Source organism: Schistocerca cancellata, chromosome 5, assembly GCF_023864275.1.
Source record: "Schistocerca cancellata isolate TAMUIC-IGC-003103 chromosome 5, iqSchCanc2.1, whole genome shotgun sequence".
Taxonomy (NCBI): Eukaryota; Metazoa; Arthropoda; class Insecta; order Orthoptera; family Acrididae; genus Schistocerca; species Schistocerca cancellata.
Genome location: NC_064630.1, coordinates 728,963,636 through 728,988,185, shown reverse-complemented (window position 1 = coordinate 728,988,185; position 24,550 = coordinate 728,963,636). Strand labels below are relative to the sequence as shown.

Below are 24,550 nucleotides of genomic sequence, written 5' to 3'. Positions count from 1 at the left end.
TTTGAGCGAGGGCGTATAGTGGGCATGCGGGAGGCCGGGTGGACGTACCGCCGAATTGCTCAACACGTGGGGCGTGAGGTCTCCACAGTACATCGATGTTGTCGCCAGTGGTCGGCGGAAGGTGCACGTGCCCGTCGACCTGGGACCGGACCGCAGCGACGCACGGATGCACGCCAAGACCGTAGGATCCTACGCAGTGCCGTAGGGGACCGCACCGCCACTTCCCAGCAAATTAGGGACACTGTTGCTCCTGGGGTATCGGCGAGGACCATTCGCAACCGTCTCCATGAAGCTGGTCTACGGTCCCGCACACCGTTAGGCCGTCTTCCGCTCACGCCCCAACCTCGTGCAGCCCGCCTCCAGTGGTGTCGCGACAGGCGTGAATGGAGGGACGAATTGAGACATGTCGTCTTCAGCGATGAGAGTCGCTTCTGCCTTGGTGCCAGTGATGGTCGTATGCGTGTTTGGCGCCGTGCAGATGAGCGCCACAATCAGGACTGCGTACGACCGAGGCACACAGGGCCAACACCCGGCATCATGGTGTGGGGAGCGATCTCCTACACTGGCCGTACACCACTGGTGATCGTCGAGGGGACACTGAATAGTGCACGGTACATCCAAACCGTCATCGAACCCATCGTTCTACCATTCCTAGACCGGCAAGGGAACTTGCTGTTCCAACAGGACAATGCACGTCCGCATGTATCCCGTGCCACCCAACGTGCTCTAGAAGGTGTAAGTCAACTACCCTGGCCAGCAAGATCTCCGGATCTATCCCCCATTGAGCATGTTTGGGACTGGATGAAGCGTCGTCTCACGCGGTCTGCACGTCCAGCACGAACGCTGGTCCAACTGAGGCGCCAGGTGGAAATGGCATGGCAAGCCGTTCCACAGGACTGCATCCAGCATCTCTACGATCGTCTCCATGGGAGAATAGCAGCCTGCATTGCTGCGAAAGGTGGATATACACTGTACTAGTGCCGACATTGTGCATGCTCTGTTGCCTGTGTCTATGTGCCTGTGGTTCTGTCAGTGTGATCATGTGATGTATCTGACCCCAGGAATGTGTCAATAAAGTTTCCCCTTCCTGGGACAATGAATTCACGGTGTTCTTATTTCAATTTCCAGGAGTGTATGAAACAGTTCTCTTCAATTGCAAGATCTTTGTTTTCCATATTGTGGAAGGAGTAAGTACTTACCAGAACAACAAAAAGTCAAGAAAGTATGGGGTCTAAAACGCGTACTTTAAAACCTGTGATAATTTTTCATCTTGGCTAATGTGAAACACATCTCTTCAGTTGGACAAGTGCTCATCCACATTAGAGCCCATGTTTACTAACTTTTTTCTTACTTTGGTCCACGCTACCTTGTCCCAAAATATGAAAAACAAAGAGCTTTCAGTAGAAGAGATATGTTTCATAATATCGGAGATGGACAAGTACTCATCCCTCTCGTTGTTGTTGTGGTCTTCAGTCCAGAGATTGCTTTGATACAGCTCTCTATGCTACCCTACCCTGCGCAAGCCTCTTCATCTCCGAATAACTACTGCAACCTACAGCCTTCTGAATCTGCTTGGTATATTCATCTCTTGGTCTCCCTCTACGATTTTTACCCTCCACACTTCCCTCCAATACTAAATCGGTGATCTCTTGATGCATCAGAACGTGTCCTACCAATCGATCCCTTCTTTTACTCAGGTTGTGTCACAAAGTCCTCTTCTCCCCAATCCACAAAATAAGTTCCGTTTCTATTTCTATCCGCGGGAGCGCTATGATCGCAGTTCCGAGCGTGGAGGAGAAGACACGTACGCCATTTTCAGACCGCTGCTGCCGACGTGTGCTTTGTAGTGTTTCTTTATAATGTCAGCCGTAATTGAAAATGCTGCCGCCTGTGAAATCAGATCTGTGATTCGTTTTCTAAATGCAAATAAAGTTAAACCAAAGGAAATTCATCGGCAAATCTGCAAGGTTTACGGACAAAATGCTGTGACTGATTCATTGGTTAGAAGATGGGACATATTGTTCTATAAAGTACGTGATCAAGTGCACGATGAAGAACGAAGTGGACGCCCATCTGTAGTTACTGATGAACTGGTTCACACAATTGAAGAGAAGATTAAGCACAACCGTAAATTTACACTTAGTGCCCTTGCTATCGAAGTTCCGCAAACCTCACGATCACTAATTCATGAAATTGTTACTGAAAAACCGAAATTTCGAAAACTTTGCTCACGTTGAGTACCTAAAATTCTTACTGAACAACACATACAACAACAGATAGGCATTACACTTCAGTTTTTGACACGCTACAATGAAGAAGGCGATGGTTTTCCATCTCGGATAGTCACGGGGGATCAAACTTTGGTACCTTACGTCACCTCTGGAAGAAAACGGCAATCAGTCGAATGGAGGCACACTTCATCCCCAGCGAAGGTTAAGCCTAAGCAAATCTTGACACCTCGAACAGTCATGTGCACCGTTCTTTGGGGCAGAAAAGTCATTTTGCTGCTTGATTTCTTACCACAAGGCCAAACAATCAATGCACATGGTTACTGCGAGACCGTTAAGAAATTGCGCCTCGCGCGGCGGCATTTTCAATTACGGCTGACATTATAAAGAAGCACTACAAAGCACACGTCGGCAGCAGCGGTCTGAAAATGGCGTACATGTCTTCTCCTTGAGTCAGGGTAACTGTTGCGCATGCTCGGAACTGCGATCGTAGCGCTGCCGCGGATAGAAATAGAAACGGAACTTACTTTGTGGACGACCCTCGTATATTCAGCACCTCCTTATTTGTTAAGTGATCTACCCATCTAATCTTCAACATTCTTCTGTAGCACTACATTTCAAAAGCTTCTGTTCTCTTCCTGTCCAAATTATTTATCGTCCATGTTTCACTTCCATACATGGCTACACTCCACCCAATTACTTTCAGAAAAGACTTGCTGACACTTAAATCTATACTCAGTGTTAACAAATTTCTCTTCTTCAGCAGTAACCAATCGCCCGTATTTTTATCGTACAGGACGTATGACTATCAGTGGCGGAAGTATCAACATAACGCGCAGTGTTCTTATCACTTTTCGTTGTGAACACATTTCGTGGGTATACGTCGTTAATATTAAAGAACACATATTTCGATATGCAGACATGGCCAAGAATAATATGCAACTGAGATAATAAGAGCCTATCACGAGCCTGGCCTGTGCTGTTTGTGGTGGGGAACACTACAAGTCGCGACCATCGTACCGCTGAGCAGAACCGTGATGTTTACATTTGGTGCAGCTGACGCACTACCGGCCAGGCACATGTTGTTTGCATTTGGCGCCGACCGATGTACCATGGGCCAGGTCCAAGCTGTTTTGATGTGGCCTGACTAATGTACCATGGACTAGGCTTGTGTTGTTTCTGCATTTGGCCTGACTGACATACCACATGCCAGGCCCATGCTGTTTGAATTTGCCCTGACTGATGTACCACAGGCCAAGTCCATGCTGTTTGCATTTGGTCCAACCAATGTACCATGGGCTAGACCAGTGCTGTTTGAATTTGGCCCAACGTATGTACCATGGGCCATGCCAGTGCTGTTTACATTTGGCCTGACCGACATACTATGGGCTAGTCATGTGCTTTTTGCATTTGGCCCAACCAATGTACTATGGGCTAGGTCAATGTTGTTTGCATTTGGCGCGGCTGACATACCATGGGCTGGGCGCATGCTTTTTGCATTTGGCCCAGTTAACATGCCACATATCAGGCTCATGATCACCACGTTTGGCCTGAATAGTGGACCACGAGTCTCACACGTGGTTGTAGGTTAACGGACTAATAAGACAAATGAACCCGTTTGTGGGGAATTGCACTGGAGGGTTTTCGGAAGCGGAAGGGCGGAGTTGGTGGCGGGGCCGCGACAGAGCTGGTCGGAGTTGTGAATCAGAGCGCAGGCTGGGACGCGCGCCCCCCGCCGCCGCCACGGCCGCCGCCGCCCCCGTGCGCCGCTGGCGTGCCTCCCGAATTAGCGGAGGCCGCTGGCGCTGCCGCTGCCGCCGCCGCAGTCTGCAGTCTGTTCCCGGCGGTCGCCGACGTCGCAGCAAACCAGGCAGCTCTCTGCAGGCCGCCGCGGCACGAGGCACGCGTGAGTACGCCGGCACCGCCCCAGCGGTCGCTCCCACACACAAAGAAACGCAGCGGGGCCTGGCTCACACTTTAAACTCTTTTAAGCACGACTTGTGTAGAGGCTTCCGTCTCTGTCTTCCGGAACATGACTGCCCGGCCTGCTACGGTGCCTGATCGATCTTGTTCTGGTATTACGGCTGGACGTAGTAAAATTACCTAACACGAGCGAGTGAAGATATCTTTGTGCGTCCAGGAAAGATGCACTGATGGTGTTCACATTCACTCCAACCCAGATGTTATACCCGACGAAGACGAATTGATCTTATAAACGTGTCGCGCATCATTAACAAACCAAACTGTAATTGACTGGTATGTAAAATAATTACTTTTTCCGTTACTCTTCTGCAAGTGCGTATTAGACCTAACCCCAATACGTTTGCTTGTCACTACGGAAAAAGCAGAATGGGCTACGATAGCCAACGAACACAACAGCTTCGAGAGAATTTGGTACTGGGCTCTTCAACTGCGCATGCCATTGAGCCTTAAATGTTGTTTCAGGTGGAAAGACAAAGACAGCATTATCAGATCAAGTGCAAGTCATATGAATATCAACAAAATGAAATGTCTTCTACAAATAATACCCTCTCCGATTTGATATAAACCGGTGAAAAGATCAGTTTAATATCAACAAGTGATTCCCGAACAGTCAGTGGAAGCACTCACATCCAATACGCGTCTGAAGTACGCCTACGGAGCGATTTGGGGTAGAACGACCATCTGAAACTAATCTAGGGAAACGCAGACGCCAGACTCAGATTCCTTCGAATAACGCTCCACTCACGAAAGAGGTAGCTTACAAGGTGCTATGGTGTTGCCCTTCCAGGTCCGTTACCGCATAAGCGACCCTCGCACACTCGTCATTATGAGCACAAAGCGAAAGCACGATGTCAACAACGGTACAATACTATTGCAGAATACTTACGTCCGGGACGCGTCAGAACACTGCCTTCTTAGCGGACTGGTGGACGCTCGACAGTCTGGATGTCTACTACGACTGAGTTGTTGAATTTCAAAACAAAGCATAAATTATGCGTAACGGACGAACCAAGTCCGAGAAGATTTATTTAAACGCTTCAGCGGGCCAGAGACTCAGTTTTGACAGCATCGATTTGTAATACACAACTTTTTACAAATTAAACATGTGAACTGTGTAATTATCTTGTATTTCTCTACTCTAACAACAGCTGAAGAACTAGATAAAACAATTACGCTGATTAAGACCTCACGTGGTCTTATGTCTGTGCCGCGCGGGGTAGCCGTGCGGTCTTAGGCGTCTTGCCACGGTTCGCGCGGCTACTACCCCCGTCGGAGGTTCGAGTCCTCCCTTGGGCATGGGTGTGTGTGTTGTCCTTAGCGTAAGTTAGTTTAAGTTCGATTAAGTAGTGTGTAAGCCTAGGGACCGATGACCTCAGCAGTTTGGTCCCATAGCGCTTACCAAAAATTTCCAATTTATATCTTTGCTGTGAAAAATGTTACAAGAAAATAAACAAGTATGCTCATTTGAAATCTGAACTGCTCTCATTTGCGAATTCTGACAATTGCTGCAGGTAAAACTAACATTTATCTTTACTGTCTTGACTTCATGATCTTCAGTTTTCTCTGCTACTATGGGCGACAAGGTGTCTGGTACTTCCTGACCAATCAAGAATTTAATTTATTCAAAATATCACATGGCGCTTTCATATACATCTTTCCGCCCGCTTTCTAATATTTTGTCATCTTGAACCTTTGATGGTGTGTGTAAGATAGTACGTTGAATATCAGACACATTCACATAAACAATGTTGCTTTTGTTTCTGCGTCTTTTTTATCAAGTAACTTCAAACTTACTAAGTCTTCCCTTAACTTTCCATTTTTTATTATGTCAATTCAGAAAATCATAAAATTAAAAGTCTTTAAAATCTTGTTTATTTTACACGCTACTGCAGCACAGTTTGAGTATTGAGCACATCTCATCCAAATATTTAAAATAATCACTCTCATTATTGAAGAATACTTGAAACTGTTCGAAGAAAAGAGGGCACTAGGTACCGACTCATATAATAGATTTAATACTGCTTATACTGCGAAATTAACCCTTTCCCTTATACACATTTATTGAGTCTGCCCAATCCCACGGGGAAGGATGAATCCCACATTATCTTAACAGGGCTCAGGCTATTGCCGCTTAGAAGAAGGTTAAAAATAGTAATGTGGGAGATGGGGGCACAATGGTCGTAGGGCACGATGGCCAGTTGGTATTATTTCGTTAAACTGTCATTAGAACGCGACACCGAACTTGGAGTAGTAGTAGTAGTAGTAGTAGTAGAGGGGTTTTTTGGGCGCACGACAGCAAGGTCTTCAGCGCCCGACCGAACTTGGAGGTTGAGGGCAACAGTACTGTCTCTTGCCGCAATGCGTCAGTGCAGTTAGATTGTCAAGGAAGGAATGGTCCGCATTAAATGTTTTCTTATTGGTGAAAGTAAATTTTGCCAATTCTAGTACTTTTGTTGTGTACTCCGAGAAAACGCTTTTTCTAAACAGGCGTTAACTGCATAAACACAGCCGGCCGAAGTTGCCGTGCGGTTGTAGGAGCTGCAGTCTGGAACCGCGAGACCGCTACGGTCGCAGGTTCGAATCCTGCCTCGGGCATGGATATGCGTGATGTCCTTACGTTAGTTAGGTTTAAATAGTTCTAAGTTCTAGGGGACTAATGACCTCAGAAGTTGAGTCCCATAGTGCTCAGAGCCATTTTTGAACAACCACCTTTGGCCGTAATAACGGCCCTGAAACGCTTGGCCATTGAGTCAAACAGAGTTTGGATGGCGTGTACAGGTACAGCTGCCCATGCATGAAGAGTAGTTTTTTTTTTTTTTTGCATAAACACAGACACTGTCGCCATTGGTAATTCCTTTAATTCCTTAGAAGATTCTTCAAGATGAGGATGAGGATGCCTTATGTTTTAGGTATCTTCAACCACCGTCTCACAGCAATCTAGGTCATGAATGGATTCAAGGCACAAGTTGTAGCTGTGAGACACGTGTCATAAATTACTTGAAACGACCTCTTTGTGAATGTCTGAACTGTGGAGATCCTATCGGGCATTCAGATGAAGACTGATAATTTCGAATATACTTTCCTGCTACACTGTTGTTATAACAGTGCTAAGACATTAAAGTAAACTGAGAGTATTTTGAATTAAATAAACAATTTTTTATCGCAATTAAATGATGATATCACTTGGGCCAACCTGCCCACCTGCTAAACTAACTTGCTCCTTGGGTGAGGTGGTTTCGCCCAAGTGGTATTACTGTTCAAATGGTTCAAATTGCTCTGAGCACTATGGGACTTAACATCTGAGGTCATCAGTCCCCTAGAACTTAGAACTACTTAAACGTAACTAACCTAAGGACATCACACACATCCGTGCCCGAGGCAGGATTCGAACCTGCGACCGTAGTAGTCGCGCTGTTCCTGACTGAAGCGCCTAGAACCGCATGGACACCGCGGCCGGCAGTATTACTGTACTAATTATTTTTTATGGATAGTCAAACACTGAGAAGCCTTAAATATTTATACGTAAAGGTGCCAAAACCGTATACCAACGTTTCCTCGTAGAAATACCAGTAGGAATATTTGGAACGTAAGCTGAAAAAAATCAAGAAAAGAAATGGGCTACCCTGCCCCGGCCTATCTACATAGTTATGGGACAGAATTTCTGGCCTCACTGTTTTAGAAGACCTTAAACGAAAATTCGTCGACGAAGTCACTGGACTCGGCTTCAAGAAGCCGAGTATTCATTGTTTCACTATACCACTTTATGTAAATGTGTAGATGGTACGGCCAATTTATCTGTATATCCTTGTAAATGTAAAATTCGAGTTTGCTCTGCATCTGTAATGTCCTTACATCGAACTCCAATAACTTCCTGGGAAAAGGGAACTTATTTGAACGAGTCTGAACGGGTTCAGCAAACGTTCGTAGATCGTGGAACACGCAGTTCGCTGTTCTTACACAGTGCCATGTAAGCAGCAAACTTAGTCAAACAGGTGAATTTTCTTTTACTAAATTTCTGAAAGTATTACCCTGTACTGCACCAACAGAAGAAATTAAATGAAATGAGCGTTTGGCGTCATTGGCCGGGAGGCCGCTTGCGGGGCAGGTCCGACCGCCGTGGTGCAGGTCTTATTACACACCGACGCAACATTCGGCGACCTAAGCGCCGGATGGGGTGAAATGATGATGAAGACAACATGACACCCAGTCCCTGAGCGGAGAAAATCGCAGATCCAGCCGGGAATCGAAACTGGACCCGTAGGACGGCAATCCGTCACGCAGACCACTCAGCTATCGGGGCGGACTGCACCGACAGATGATAGTTAACTATCTTCTTATAAATTGTATTTCCTCAAGGAATTTATGACTTCTAGAATCCAGTTAGTCATACTGGACGCCCGAATGTTCGACGGAAGCAAAGGGTGTACTGGGTGCACCAAAAGATGGCGCAACAGGATTGTTAATTATCTCAGTACGCACAAACAATATAACAGCAGCACTTTAACACTGCCTAACAACCAAAGAATTGCCCGCATCTCGTGGTCGTGCGGTACCGTTCTCGCTTCCCACGCCCGGGTTCCCGGGTTCGATTCCCGGCGGGGTCAGGGATTTTCTCTGCCTCGTGATGGCTGGGTGTTGTGTGCTGTCCTTAGGTTAGTTAGGTTTAAGTAGTTCTAAGTTCTAGGGGACTTATGACCACAGCAGTTGAGTCCCATAGTGCTCCGAGCCATTTGAACCAAAGAATCGCCGCTAGACGATGGTAGGAAAACGCAGACAGTATTTCCATTCTGTGTACTCAGTATGACTGTCTTTAAATGTGGAGGCGGCCTGGCCTCTGGAGTATCCCGTGCCCCTGGCCAAGTTGTAAATGAGAATGGCGACCGGCACGGAAACTTCCTGTCAGGATGGTGACTGATTTCCTTTCTGGCAGGATGAATTTATGCCCTGTATTTCCGCACAGTCATATTTGACATGGGTAACGATACATATTCACGAATCGTGCTTTATCATCACTAGTCATAGGAAACTCGAAAAAAATGGTAGGGGTATGTAACGGCCTTCAAATACACAGTTATTTAGATCACAGCGACTGAATAACAGTAGCGCTGAAAAGGAGGCAAAGAGTGCATAGATCATCAGATCAATTCACAAGAACAATTCCGGAAGACATTACCCAGACAACGGACGTACAGAGATTCACAGGTATCAAGAAAAATTAACATGATGAGCGAGAGGAGCAGATCAACGGCTCATCATTCAGCTGCCAGCCGCTATGGCCGAGCGTTTCTAGGCGCTTCAGTCCGGAACCGCGCTGCTGCTACGGTCGCAGGTTCAAATCCTGCCTCAGGCATGGACGTGTTTCATGTCCTTAAGTTACACCCATGGCCATTAAAATTGCTACAACTCGAAGATGACGTGCTACAGACGCGAAATTTAACCGACAGGAAGAAGATGATGTGATATGCAAATGATTAGCTGTCAGAGCATTCACGCAAGGTTGGCGCCCTTGGCTACACCTACAAAGTGCTGACATGAGGAAAGTTTACAACCGATTTCTCATACACAAACAGCAGTTGACCGGCGTTGCCTGGTGAAACGTTGTTGTGATGCCTCGTGTAAGGAGGAGAAATGCGTACCATCACGTTTCCGACTTTGATAAAGGTCGGATTGTAGCCTATCGCGATTTCGGTTGATCGTATCGCGATATTTTCTGCTCACGTTGGTCGAGATCCAATGACTGTTTGCATAATATGGAATCCGTGGGTTCAGGAGGGTAATACGGAACGCCGTGCTGGATCCCAACGGCCACGTATCACTAGCAGTTGAGATGACAGGCATCTTATCCGCATGGCTGTAACGGATCGTGCAGCCACGTCTCGATCCCTGAGGCAACAGATGGGGACGTTTGCAAGACAACAACCATCTGCACGAACAGTTTGACGACGTTTGCAGCAGCATGGACTATCAGCTCGGAGACCATGGCTGCGGTTACTCTTGACGCTGCATCACAGACAGGAGCGCCTGCGATGGTGTACTCAACGACGAACCTGGGTGCACGAATGGCAAAGCGTCATTTTTTCGGATGAATCCAGGTTCTGTTTACAGCATCATGATGGTCGCATCCGTGTTTGGCGACATCGCGGTGAACGCACGTTGGAAGCGTGTATTCGTCATCGTCATACTGGCGTATCACCCGGCGTGTTGGTATGGGGTGCCATTAGTTACACGTCTCGGTCATCTCTTGTTCGCATTGACGGCATTTTGAACAGTGGACGTTACATTTCAGATGTGTTACGACGCGTGGCTCTACCCTTCATTCAATCCCTGCGAAACCCCTACATTTCAGGAGGATAATGCACGACCGCATTTTTCAGGTCCTGTACGGGCCTTTCTGGATACAGAAAATGTTCGACTGCTGCCCTGGCCAGCACATTCTCTAGATCTCTCACCAATTGAAAACGTTTGGTCAATGGTGGCCGAGCAACTGGCTCGTCACAATACGCCAGTCACTACTCTTGATGAACTGTGGTATAGTGTTGAAGCTGCATGGGCAGCTGTACCTGTAGACGCCATTAAAGATCTGTCTGACTTAATGCCCAGGCGTGTCAAGGCCGTTATTACGGCCAGAGGTGGTTGTTCTGAGTACTAATTTCTCAGGATCTTTGCAACCAAATTGCGTGAAAATGTAATCACATGTCAGTTCTAGAATGATATATTTGTCCAATGAATACCCGTTTATCATCTGCATTTCTTCTTGGTGTAGCAATTTTAATGACCAATAGTGTAGTTAGGTTTAAGTCGTTCTAAGTCTAGCGGACTGATGACCTCAGATGTTAAGTGGCATAGTGCTTAGAGCCATTTGAACCATTATTCAGCGGCAGTACATTTTCGGTTTTGCTTGAGCGGCAACTTGATTGGTCTCGGGGCTCGACGATGATTGGCCAATCGCGCCGCCATTTTTAATTTAACATATGTGGTATCGCGAATTGCAGGTAATAAAACGACGAAATAATTTCTAATTCGTTGCGTTCTCTGCCGAGCAGCACATAGTGAATACTTAAACCAAAGAGCCGCCTAAATTGCACGGTCCAGGCATGTTTACCGAGCGAGGTGACGCAGTGATTAGCACACTGGACTCGCATTCGGGAAGACGACAGTTCAATCCCGCGTGCGACCATCCTGATTTAGGTTTTCCGTGATTTCCCTACAATCGCTCCAGGCGAATGCCGGGATGGTCCCATTGAAAGAGCACGGGCGACTTCCGTCCCCAATCCGATGAGACCGATGACGTCGCTGTTTGGTCTCTTCCCCCAAACAAACCAACTAACTCCAGTCACGTTAATGTGACGAACGTCTACGTCGACGTCAACGTGCAATAACTGCTCACAGACGGCAGGTGGCAACACCAGCAGTGGAGGGTATACAAAGTGTGCTGCGGGGACACAATAATAATGTCGTGTGACTAGGGCCTCCCGTTGGGTAGACCGTTCTCGGGTGCAAGTCTTTCGATTTGACGCCACTTCGGCGACTTGCGCGTCGATGGGGATGAAATGATGATGATTAGAACAACACAACACCCAGCCCCTGAGCTGATAAAATCTCCGACACAGCCGGGAATCGAACCCGGGCCCGTAGGATTGACATTCTGTCGCGCTGACCACTCAGCTACCGGGGGCGGACTGCGGGGACACAGAAAGCACTGCAGTCGGATTCGTAATGCGGAAACAGACCGATGTACCTGTTTTTTAGACAGGCACGATCATTCGCTTTCGGGCCAAGGATGAAAGCATTTCTGAAACGGCTAAGTTTGTAAACTGTTCGCATGCAAAATGGCGTTAGCCAAAACCGGCGTCGGGGCAGCTGTGTTGAACGACGGCCATGGATGACAGGGCTGAATGATATATGTACGTGCTAGTAGATGCGCAGTTGTTGAGCAACTGGCCTCCCAGATGAACCAAGGGGCTGCCAGTAGTCTCTCTTCAACTACCGTTCAGCAAACGTTGCTGCGTATGTGCCTCCGCAGCAGACTGATCGCTGTTCCTCGGCGAAGAAGACTGGACTTTGCACGCCTGTACCGCAGCTGGACGTCCAGTGGATGGCTAGAGGTGGTGTGCGGCGTGAAAAGACTGAAAGCAGACACCCTGCAACAATTGCTGGAAGGGTCCAGGCCGGAGGAGGGAGTGTTATGGTATGGGGAATGTCTTCGTGCTATTCCTTGGGTTGTGGAAGGCACAATGTGGATCAACATAAGTATGCAACTGTCCTTGGAACTAATGCCTGTTCCTACATGCATTTCTTTTTCCTCGGAACGATGGTATCTACCAGCAGGACAATGTAACGTGTCACAAACTGGCAGTGCACGGGTCTGGCTCGTAGAGCATCAGGTTGAGTTTACCGTACGTCCATAGCCACACAACTCCTCGGATTTAAACGCTTTCGTGAGTCTCTGGGACCATCTCGATCGTCCTGTAGGTGCTACGGATTCTCAGCCAACAAACCTAGCCCAATGGGCCACGGCATTGGACTCGGAATGGCTCCACATCCATGCCGAAACATTCCAGAACCTCACGGACTCTCCTCCTGCTCGCAGCGGTCCACGCTGCAAAAGTTAGCTATTCAGGTTTTTAACAGATGATCACATTAATGTGACTGGGCAGGATGCACATTCATGCGGTCTAGCGGGAGATTAACACCAATGCCAGAAGTGTGTTTGGCCACCTGCTGACGCAATAGAGCGGCGATTCTGGATGTCATGGATTCGACAGGTCTCCAGAGGTAAGTAGACAAGATGTCTACGAACCGTAAATGCCCGTAAATTACGGGACGCTGGTTGGGGGTGCGGAGTTGGCTCGCGATACCGTTGCGGCTGTCTTTCATCCAGTTCGAATCACGGAAATGTCGTGGCCAAGACATGAAATTAATTTCGCAGGCATGCTCCACAAACCACTGAAGCGCAAATTGCAACTTGTGATAAGGACAGTTATCCTGCTGGAAGATGCCACTGCTCGCAGTGAAGAATTCAGTCATGAAGGGATGCGGGAGGACCGCAGTAACGTTCAGTAGTACACATCTGTCACTATCCCATGGGAGTGCTTGCTGGCCGGTGTATATGGTACCTTCGTATAAATAAAAATCGTTACTAGATGTTGATTTCTGTTGTCTGTCTCAACATTGAGGGCGGTACTACTGGGCGTTTGCCCATGTTGTCTCTGTGTGGATACGAGATGGCATTACTTGCCGTTCATGTATGTTGTCCGTCTGTGCACGTGAGACGGTTCTTCTGGGCCTTCAGGAACATTGTCTCTCAGTACACAAGATACAGTATTACAGGACATTAGCGTACATTGTGTGTGTGTAACATGACAAGTCTTTACTGGACGTTTGTGTATATGTGTCTGCGTGAGAAGACTTTACCGTAGATTTGCGTACGTTGACTCAGTACACAAAAAGGTGCTACTGGCCGTTCGAGTACGTTATCTCATCATACTCAACAGAGGACACTACTGGCTTCTTGCACCTGTTTTCTCACTGTTCATATTAAATTCATGCTCTTAAATTAAGGCTAATGGCAGAATGTGGTGCCACACAACGCGGCACTACACAAAACTGGCGCTAATAGCATCGGCACATACGGAAAACACTCGACACAGATCTGTAAGTCCACGGTATTGGTTATACGTTGAGAAAACCGTCCCGATACACATGTGCTACAAAACGGCACTGTCTCCTGCGCATGTACCCCGACATCAGTATGGAATATGATCACCATGCACACGTACACAGGTCGCACAACTGGTTGCCATACTCTGGATCAGGTGATCGAGCAGCTGCTGGGGTATAGTCCCCCATTCTTGCAACAGTGCCTGTCGGAGCTCCTGAAGTGTCGTAGGGGTTTGAAGACGTGCAGCGATACTTCAACCGATAGTATCCCAGACGTATTCGATGGGGTTTAGGTCTGGAGAACAGGCAAGCCACTCCATTCGCTGATATCTTCTGTTTCTAGATAATCCTCCACGATGGCAGCTCGGTGGGGCCGTGCCTTATCATCCATCAGGAGGAAGGTGGACCCACTGCACCCCTGAAAAGGCGGACATACTGGTGCAAAATGAGGTGCCGATACACCTGACCTGTTACAGTTCCTCTGTCAAAGACATGCAGGGGTGTACGTGCACCAATCATAATCTCACCCCACACCATCAAACCACGACCTCCATACAGGTCCCTTTCAAGGACAAGGTACCTGGTTCCTGGTTCACGGCAGATGAAAACCCGGCGAGAATCACTGTTCAAACTATACCTGACCATGTACTGTGTTCTTGACACCAGGCTTTACGGGTTCTCTTGTGACCAGGGGTCAGTGGAATGCTCGTTGCATGTTTGCGGACAAACAAAGCATGTCTGTTCAGTCGTCTGTAGACTGTGTGTCTGGAGACAACTATTCCAGTGGTTGCGGTAAGGTCCCGAGCAAGGCTACCTGCAGTACTCCGTGGCCGTCTGTGGGCAGTGATGGTGAGATATCGGTCTTCAAAAAATGTTGAAATGTGTGTGAAATCTTATGGGACTTAACTGCTAAGGTCATCAGTCCCTAAGCTTACACACTACTTAACCTAAATTATCTTAAGGACAAATACACGCAACCATGCCCGAGGGAGGACTCGAACCTCCGCCGGGACCAGCCGCACAGTCCATGACTGCAGCGCCTAAGACTGCTCGGCTAATCCCGCGCGGCTATGGTCTTCTTGTGGTGTTGTACACTGTGGACGTCCCGCACTGTAGCGTCTGCACACGTTTCCTGTCTGCTGGAATCGTTGCCATAATCTTGAGACCACACTTTGTGGCACACGGAGGGCCCGTGCTACGACCTGCTGTGTTTGACCAGCCTCCAGTCGCCCTAGTATTCTACCCCTCATAACGTCATCAATATGTGTTCTTTGAGCCATTTTCAACACACAGTCACCTTTAGCACGTCTGAAAACGTCTGCACACTTACTCGCTGCACCGTACTCTGACATCACCAACACATCTCGGCGTATGTGGACTACTGCCAGCGCCACCATGCGACGACCGCAGGTCAAATTCACCGAATGGTCATACCCCGAGATGATTTAAACCCACAAACCGCCCATCAGAGCGTTGTTTCACATGTATCAGTCTTATCCTTAATTTATGAGCATGAGTGTAGAATGCATTGCTTTGCGTTTGTGTGCGCTGTTTCTCTGCACGCACTAGTGGACTTCGTATGCGTATGTTACCTCTCTGTGCGTACAAGAGTGCGCTACCGGGCGTTTCTGTGTGTTGTCTCTCTGTTCACACAAGTTGGTACGACTTGGCATTAATATATTAATCTCTCAGTACACATGTGGGGGCGCTACTGGATATTTTTGTGGATGTTGTCTCTCCGTAGCCGCTGCAACTGATTACCTACTACAAATTTCAAACGAGTTATACTGAAATGGCTGTGATACCAGTAAGCGAGGTACTCACTGACCTCATACGACTTCCTGTGCGGTAAACTTCCGCATTTTTGCTGCCTGCCTCCGGAAGTAGTTTTAGAGAATTTTAGGTGAAAGTCTGATGATACAAGTGCATTTATAGTGTTCGTGGCACGTTGAACAGCAATTAAATGAATGGTGTATGGCGTTATTGGTCGGGAGACCACATTTCGGATTGTTCGGCAGTCAGTCTTTTTCTATTCGACGCCGCTTTGGCAACTTGCGCACCGATGAAGATGAGATGAAATGATCAGAGCACCAACACCGAGTTTCCGAGCCTGCCGAGAATCGAACCCGGGACCCCGCGATCTAAAGGCAGCGATGTAACCACTAGCTGCGGGCTTAGAGCAGCAGCGAACCGTTTACAATAGTACTCGTCTGAAAATAAAATTCGCTCCGCACGTGAAGCGCACACGTGTCTCGTGGCAGGAGTCAGCCATTGTGTGTCGGTACCTCTGCGGCCTTGCGCAGACCGAGGACGCCGGCAGAAAGGCCAACAGAACGTGGTCGTGACGAGAGGGACGGAAAGACTGGGCCGTGAATCCGCGCTCCAGCGACCACTCGGAACAACGCTCGCTCATCCATGACCGACTGCAGCCTTGTAGCGACAACAAGGAAACTTTGTTTCCTCATAATGAAATCAAATCTGAAGCTTTCAGAGTCTGTTCGGACTGCTTCTCGCACCTGCCGACTCAGATAATACTTCGGGTCACCGTTCACTGGTTGGACGCGGTCAGCTTGAAGATTTGTCGTAGTGAATAAAGCTCCGCATGAAGTTATGTTGTAAGGTGCAATATTTTGTGGTTTACTTATTCTATGATTGAAGACAACTGTGTAAGTTGAAATATTAGCACAAAAATACACGCATTTACACAGTTCTCAATGTGACAGCAAAAAAACAGTTCTCAGGATAACGCATCTCGTCAACATCAAAAAGAGAAATATTCCTAAACACAGCCATATTAAATATTAACTCTCAGAAGGTTAAATTATCCTAAACACGACAATATTAAAGCTTGACTAGAAGTTTCATTACAAAATTGTTCCTACACTTATGAGACGTTATGATGTTGGTCAGTACTACGAAAATCGTCCGAGTCCGGTTCAAAGTTCGGTACCATTTTTAGGGTGACGATCTAGTCTACGGTGGATGGTTAGTTATGTGACAAATTGAGCAAAAGATTACCCAAGGTCGCATGAGTTTACAGTGGACTCTAGCTGGTGAACCAACAAGTTTACGCCTCTGCACGCGATGTTTACCTTAAACTACGATGAACTGTCGTCTGCTAGGCCGCTCTCTTCCACTGAAATTCCTGTAAAAATAATTACACCTTTGCTGAATTTTCCAGCAGAAACTTTCCCTATGCTTCTCGTTATGTGAGAGACCATGTAACCATCCCTAGTCTTAGAATGTGGCGATATACACGCACATGGTTGGAGCAGCATGCGTATAATAATGCCCTCTCAGTTCTCGCAAGTACAGTTAACTAATTGGCTGGTTCGTTTCTTCACAGGTGGAGCTAAACGATCCTACAGCTAATTTCTAGCTGTCTATCAGCCAGTGTGAACGCAGTGTTCACACAAATGACTCCTCTGCGTCGTACAGAGCGTTATGCGCTCCATTCTGCACAAGACGCCAGTTAAGAGAATAGTCCTCGAAAATTTCCGTCTTGTCTTACTCATAGCCGAACTGTCTCCCCACCCGGGTTCTTTCGTTCTTCGCGTTACGCCTTTTTTTCAACCAATAGAAGCGTTGGTCGTATTTTGTGGAAACTCTCTCTACCAATCGCAAGGTCCCTACCATTAAATTGCGTCGAAACTTTGGCTCTTTTCTCCTTCCTTGCGCGTTTCCGCCAATCGGACGTTTTGTGCCCGGTACAGCCGTCTAAATGTGTAGATTGACTCTGTGGTGTCACCGCCAGACACCACACTTGCTAGGTGGTAGCCTTTAAATCGGCCGCGGTCCGTTAGTATACGTCGGACCCGCGTGTCGCCACTATCAGTGATTGCAGACCGAGCGCCGCCACACGGCAGGTCTAGAGACACTTCCTAGCACTCGCCCCAGTTGTACAGCCGACTTTGCTAGTGATGGTTCACTGACAAATAACGCTCTCATTTGCCGAGACAATAGTTAGCATAGCCTTCAGCTGCGTCATTTGCTACGACCTAGCAAGGCGCCATTACCAGTCACTATTGATGCTGTAAAACATGTACTGTCAAGAGCGATGTTCACCAATTATGGATTAAAGTTAAGTATTCCAGAAGCTACGTACCTTTTTTGCTAGTCTCAATTCCTTGTCCTGTTCCAGACCTCACGCCAGCCTGCGTGAGCTTAAACGCGTGCCTTTCGGCTTCCTCATAGTGGGTTGGCTGTCTTGGCAATCCACAACAGACTCTCTCACATGTGTACCACTCGCTGGACACGTGATCGAAAATGCGTCACTGGTCTTGTTTCGTATCCATTTGGAATTCCGAGACGCAGTTTTCTAAAGGCTTTCTTTCCTGCCCTCCCTCAGATGGGCCGCTATACTCGCTCTCCCTGTCGGTCGTCGACTTTCCGCCTGGGACTCCCCTTTAGGTGGTTTCCGTGGTACCCCCTGCCTGTAGTGCGGCCTTGCCTCTGCCGTCGTCCCTCTGAAATCCAAACTAAAACACCTCTCGCTGCTTGTTTCACCTTCTGCTCAAACATGCCTCATAGGAATAGTGTGTTAATTACCGTCGATTGAAAGTCATCCCTGTTTGCATTACATGCTGATAGGAAAATTTACTCATTACCGCCGAATTAAGTTAGATGCCATACTCACCTTCCCATTGCAATATATAAAGCTCTCACGTAAGGTGTGAATCTGACGTTCATTTATTCTGCCACCTTGAAGTGTTACAAATCTGGAAGCATAGGTTGAAAAACGAAAGACGTGGATGAATGTCAGTTTGGATTCAGGAAGATAAGAGGAGTAATTCTGACACTGCAGTTAGGAATGCAAACTAGAAGAAAACTCGGGAGTCCTTCTACATCTCATCTACGTACGTAGTGTAGGTAGATGGGTGTATGGCGGAGGGTACTTTGTACCACTTATTAATCATTTCCTTTCCTGTTCCATTCGTAAATAGAGCGAGGGAGAAATGCCACCGTAAGAGGGCCAATTTCTTTTATTTCGTCCTCGCGGTACTTACGTAAATGTACGCTGGCGACAGTGGAATTGTTCTGCATTCAGCGGCAAATGCCACTTCTCTAAATATTTCTCAACAGTGTTTCGCGAAAAGAACGTCGACTTCCCTCCAGGAATTCCCATTTCAGTTCACTCCCGCTTTGATAGAACATATGGGTAACAAATCTACCAACACGCCAGTGAATTCTTTCGATGTATTCCTTTAACCCTGCCTGGTGGGGAGTCCCAACGTTCGAGCAGTATTCAAGAATGGGTTTGCTCCTACAGTCACTCACCAACGACACTTTCCTGAACACCACAGCGTCGTCAGCAAACAGTATCAGGCGGCTGCTCACCTCATCTGTGATCAAAAAATGGCTCTGAGCACTATGCGACTTAACTTCTGAGGTCATCAGTCCCCTAGAACGTAGAACTACTTAAACCTAACTAACCTAAGGACATCACACACATCCATGGCCGAGGCAGGATTCGAACCTGCGACCGTAGCGGTCTCGCGGTTCCAGACTGAAGCGCCTAGAACCGGTCGGCCACACCGGCCGGCCCTCATCTGTGAGATCGTTGACGTAAGTAGAAGGCAAGACCGGTCTTATTACACTTACGTGAGACTGTCCTGTTACGCTTCTCTGGGCGCCTCCCAATGAGCCCGTGTCTCTGATGAACACTCGCCGTCTAGCGCATCGTGCTGGCTTCTATTAGTTAAGAAGTCTGCGAGCCCCTCACATGTCTGAGAACCTGTTCCATATTCTCAGACCTTCGTTAACAGTCTGCAGTGGGGCACCGTATTAAACGCTTTCCGGAAGTCAAGGAATACGGAATTTGCCTGTTGACCTTCATTCAAGGTTCGCAAGGACAACGTGCAACGAAAGCACAAGCGTTTGTCGATCTATAGAAACGTTTCGACAATGAAAGGTGGAATACGACGTTCAAAGTCTTCAAAACATTTGGACCGAAGTACACATGGAGACGAATGATCTACAGCGTCAGTAAAACGAAGTTGTTTAGGCTTTCGTGGCCAGTTGTTGGGCTTCTGTCTCGGGTTCTTCGGCTGACGTTCATCTCATGATTTTACTGACCTTTCGCCAGCACGAGTGGCTGGCATTGTCAAAGCTTCACCCTCCATTGCCAGTTCACCACAGTTTATTCGATATCACCTGAGTGAGAAATCGATCAGCCCCTCCAAAGCTGCCCAAATAGATTGCTGATGATGTAACTGAAGTGGAAAGGCGAAGGTACAACCACAGCCAAACCAAGACCAGGCCGACCTCATGCACTGACGGAGCAACCGCCGAGCTTTGCGGAAGATAGTCGCAAAAAAACGCATGAAATCAGCGGAAGGAATAATTCGGCCCCTCCTGCCGGAGGTTCGAGTCCTCCCTCGCGCATGGGTATGAGTGTTGTCCTTAGCGTTAAGTTAGTTTAAGTAGTGTGTAAGTCTAGGAACCGATGACCTCAGCAGTTTGGTCCCTCAAGAATTCACACACATTTGCACATTCAAGGAATAATTCGTGAGTTCCAAAGTGCTATCAGCCGTTCAGCTAGCACAGTGACTGCGCGTGCGGAGTTAATACGAATGGGCTACAGTGACCAAGCCAAACATTTGCGAGGGGCTTTTGAAAAGTCCGTGCAAAAGTAAAAACTGCTTACGTGTTTGGGGTAAACTTTTTTTATTTTCCGACGTAGTCTCCTTTTAGACTTATACACTTCGTCCAATGCTGTTCTAATTTGTTGATCCCTTCCGAATAATAGGGATTGTCCAAGTCTGCAAAATAGCTATTAATTGCTGCAATCACCTCCTCGTTTGAATAAAATCTTTGTCCCGCCAGTCATGTCTTCAAATTGGGGAACAAATAGTAGTCCCAGCGAGCCAAGTCTGGAGAACAGGGGGGTTGTGAAACGAGTTGCAATCCTATTTCCATTAATTTTGCGACAACAACTGCTGAGGTGTGTGCTGGTGCATTGTCGTGATGGAAAAGGACTTTTTTGCGGACCAGTCGCCGGCGTTTTTCTTGCAGCTCGGTTTTCAAACGGTCCAATAAAGATGAATAATATTCACCTGTAATTGTTTTACCCTTTTCTAGATAGTCGATGAGGATTATCCTGTGCGAATCCCAAAAGACAGTCGTCATAACCTTTCCGGCAGAAGGAATTGTCTTCGCCTTTTTTGGCGCAGGTTCTCCCTTGGTAACCCATTGTTTAGATTGTTGTTTGGTCTCAGGAGTACAGCAATGTATCCATGTTTTATCCACAGTGACGAAACGACGCTTAGGGTCCTGCGGATTCTTCCTGAACCGCTGCAAACCATCCTTGCAACACTTCACACGATTCCGTTTTTGGTCAAGCGTGAGCAGTCGTGGAACCCATCTTGTTGATAGCTTTCTCATGTCCAAATGTTTATGCAAAATATTATGTACACGTTCATTCGAGATGCCCACAGCACTAGCAATCTCACGCACCTTAACTCTTTGTCATCCTGATGGATTTTATCAATGATTTCTGGAGTCGTAACCTCCACAGGGTGTACAGAACGTTCAGCATCACTTGTGCCCATATGGCCACTCCGAAACTTTTGAAACCACTTGTAAGCTGTTCTAATCGAAGGTGAAGAGTCACCGTAATGTTTATCAAGCTTCTCTCTAGTCTCCTGAGGCGTTTTGCCTTTCATAAAGTAATGTTTAATCACCAAACGAAATTATTTTTCGTCCACTTTTTGACAATCACTCGACTTCCTTGATTCACACGAATGCCAAACACAAAGAAATAGACCAATATGGCTGAAACTTGCTGTGCGTTCTTTCCAAAGATGCTACTAACTAAACATGACCTCGATACACGCCGGTGGTGCCATCTCTCGGACTTTGCAGAGACTTTTCAAACGCTCCACGTATGTAGTTAGTGCTGAGCAACGGCAGTGGAAAAGAGTGATTTGGAGTGATGAACCTCGCTACAGGCTGTGGCAACCCTATGGGAGGGTTTGAGTTTGGCGAATTCCTGGAGAAATTTAGCTGCCATCGTGCGCATTGCCAACAGCGCAGGACGGAGGAGGTGGTGCTAAGGTATCGGGGTGTTTATCGTGGTTATGGTGTCATCCCCTTATTGCGATTAAGAAACCACTGTATGCGGAAGGATATGAGCACAATTTACACCATTGTGTACCACGTATATAAGAGGAATGGTATGGAGATGGTTTTATGTGTGTGAGAATGCATCCTGCCATAAAGCAACATTCGTGAGGCAACGAATTGTGGGCAGTAACATCCCTGAAATGGACTGGCTTGCCCAGAGACACTACCTGAACGACTGGAACTCCTCTAGTATGAGTTACAACGCCGACTTCCCTCCGGACCCTAGCGCCCAACGTCAGTACCCTCTCTGTTCTCGGTTCCTGAGGAAGAATGGGCTGCCATTCCCTACAGGCATTCAGACACCTCATTAAAAGTGCCCCCAGCAGAGTTCGAGCCGTCTTAAAGGCGAACGATGGTGACATTCAATACCGATATTGAAACGTCACCTTAGAACAATTTATACAAGACTGTGCTTAAACTGACACACAATGTTTTTTAGCGCAACGCAATCTGACTTTCAGAAATCCCTACAAAGGAATGGCCCTGACTAACATTAACCTGTACCTTTCACAAATCACTTACCTCACCAAAATCTTCGTTACTCGAACTACTGCAATACAGCGAGCGCCACTACTGCCAGCTTAATAGTCATAATATATATAGCAGTTCATGACATCAATTTTTACAAATCTCAAACTCCGCCATCTCTCTCCTCACATCCACCACTGCTGGCGGCTCACCTCCAACTGCGCAACGCTACGCGCTGTTCACATCCAGCTGCCGCTGCCCAACACTACAATGGCAGACAACAATGCAAACTAGCCACAGACTGCACACAGCACAGCCAGTGATTTTCATACAGAGCGCTACGTAACGTTGCCAATAAGAAAACATAAACAGCCTACTTACATAGCCCGCATGCTCCCCACAAAAAAATTTTACAAATTGTTTTGGGCAGTGGCCAATACAGATTTGAAAAAATTTTTCATAATTACAGTAACAAAGAAATCAAATGCACACACTTATTAATACAATGTTGGTCAAAAGCTAACATTTTCTCACAGTCCATAAAGACAGTCCCTGATCATTCATCACAGTAAAACTGCCGTTTCTTTTATCAAAGTCTGAGCAGTAAAAGACAATGCACACGGAAGTAATGGATGTCCATGCAGTCTTGAAGAAGTAGTGTTGTCCTTCCAACAGAAAGACAGTGCTGACTCTTGACATGCTGACAGGTAATGGGCCACAACAGAGCAAACCCACAGCAGAGTCAGTCGAAGTTGATGAATATTGTATGAAACGTCCCCTTAGAACAATTTATACAAGACTGTGCTTAAACTGACACACAATATTTTTTAGCGCAACGCAATCTGACTTTCAGAAATCCCTACAAAGGAATGGCCCTGACTAACATTAACCTGTACCTTTCACAAATCACTTACCTCACCAAAAATCTTCGTTACTCGAACTACTGCAATACAGCGAGCGCCACTACTGCCAGCTTAATAGTCATAATATATATAGCAGTTCATGACATCAATTTTTACAAATTTCAAACTCCGCCATCTCCCTCCTCACATCCACCACTGCTGGCGGCTCACCTCCAACTGCGCAACGCTACGCGCTGTTCACATCCAGCTGCCGCTGCTCAACACTACAATGGCAGACAACAATGCAAACTAGCCACAGACTGCACACAGCACAGCCAGTGATTTTCATACAGAGCGCTACGTAACGTTGCCAATAAGAAAACATAAACAGCCTACTTACAATATCTACTGATACGTGTACGAATCATATAGTGTACGCTGGCACAATATCAAAGGAAGTATTGCTGGTATCAGACACTGGTCTGTAAATGAGTAAAAAGCACGTCTGGAGCTCAGAATTGTATTGAAATACAACCTGGACTTTCGAAAATGCGGATATCAACAAGCTCGAAGCTTTTCAAATATGTTGCTATCAAAAAATGTTAAACATTACCTTTAGAAATAGAGCACATAACCAGTGTTTTCTAAGCCATTTCTTTCGTGATGCGTTTCATTTCGTTACCATTCTTCGAATGAATCTCTACCTACTATCTGATTTCCTACTGCTATTTCTACGTGGTCGTTCAATTTCGTATATCGGTTAGAACGCGTACTTCTGGATTTTTTACAGTTTTGTTTCCAGTGATTTATCGACAGTGGTATAATCTGACAGTAATGGCTCTTGCTTTTATGTACTATACTTTACTTTTTTACGTTCAGGGTCAACTGCATCTCTCTGCATTTTCTGGAGAACAGCCTCGCGGAACTTCTGTTTACAAACACCAGTAAGCTAAGTCTCTTGCCCACGAGGCAAAGAATATGTTATTGTAGTTGCAAGAAAATCAAGAGGATTTGGTGGACTAACCTGCTCGAGCCAGCCCTGTTAGCCGTGCGGTCTAACGCACGGCTTTCCGGATTGGGAAGGAGCGCCTGGTCCCAGGCACGAATCCGGCGGCGGACTTGCGTCGAGGTCCGGTGAGCCGGCCAGTCTGTTGATGGTTTCTGGCGGTTTTCCATCTGCCTCGGCGAATGCGGGCTGATTCCCCTTATTATGCTTCAGCTACACTATGTCGGCGATTGGTGCGC

General features: G+C 47.0%; 1 protein-coding gene across 2 annotated transcripts in view; it reads left to right on the top strand.

Moving 5' to 3' along the window:
* The window catches only part of LOC126187902 (uncharacterized), a 1,224,785-nt gene that overhangs the window by 137,360 nt on the left and 1,062,875 nt on the right, over positions 1-24,550 (top strand). The window contains exon 1 of one of the 2 annotated variants that reach the window (XM_049929255.1): positions 4,061-4,134. The exons of the other annotated variant lie outside the window; for it this stretch is intronic. The gene's annotated coding sequence lies outside the window, so the exon portion shown is untranslated. Of the gene's footprint in view, positions 1-4,060; positions 4,135-24,550 lie in introns of those variants that run through there. 2 annotated transcript variants of the gene reach the window in all.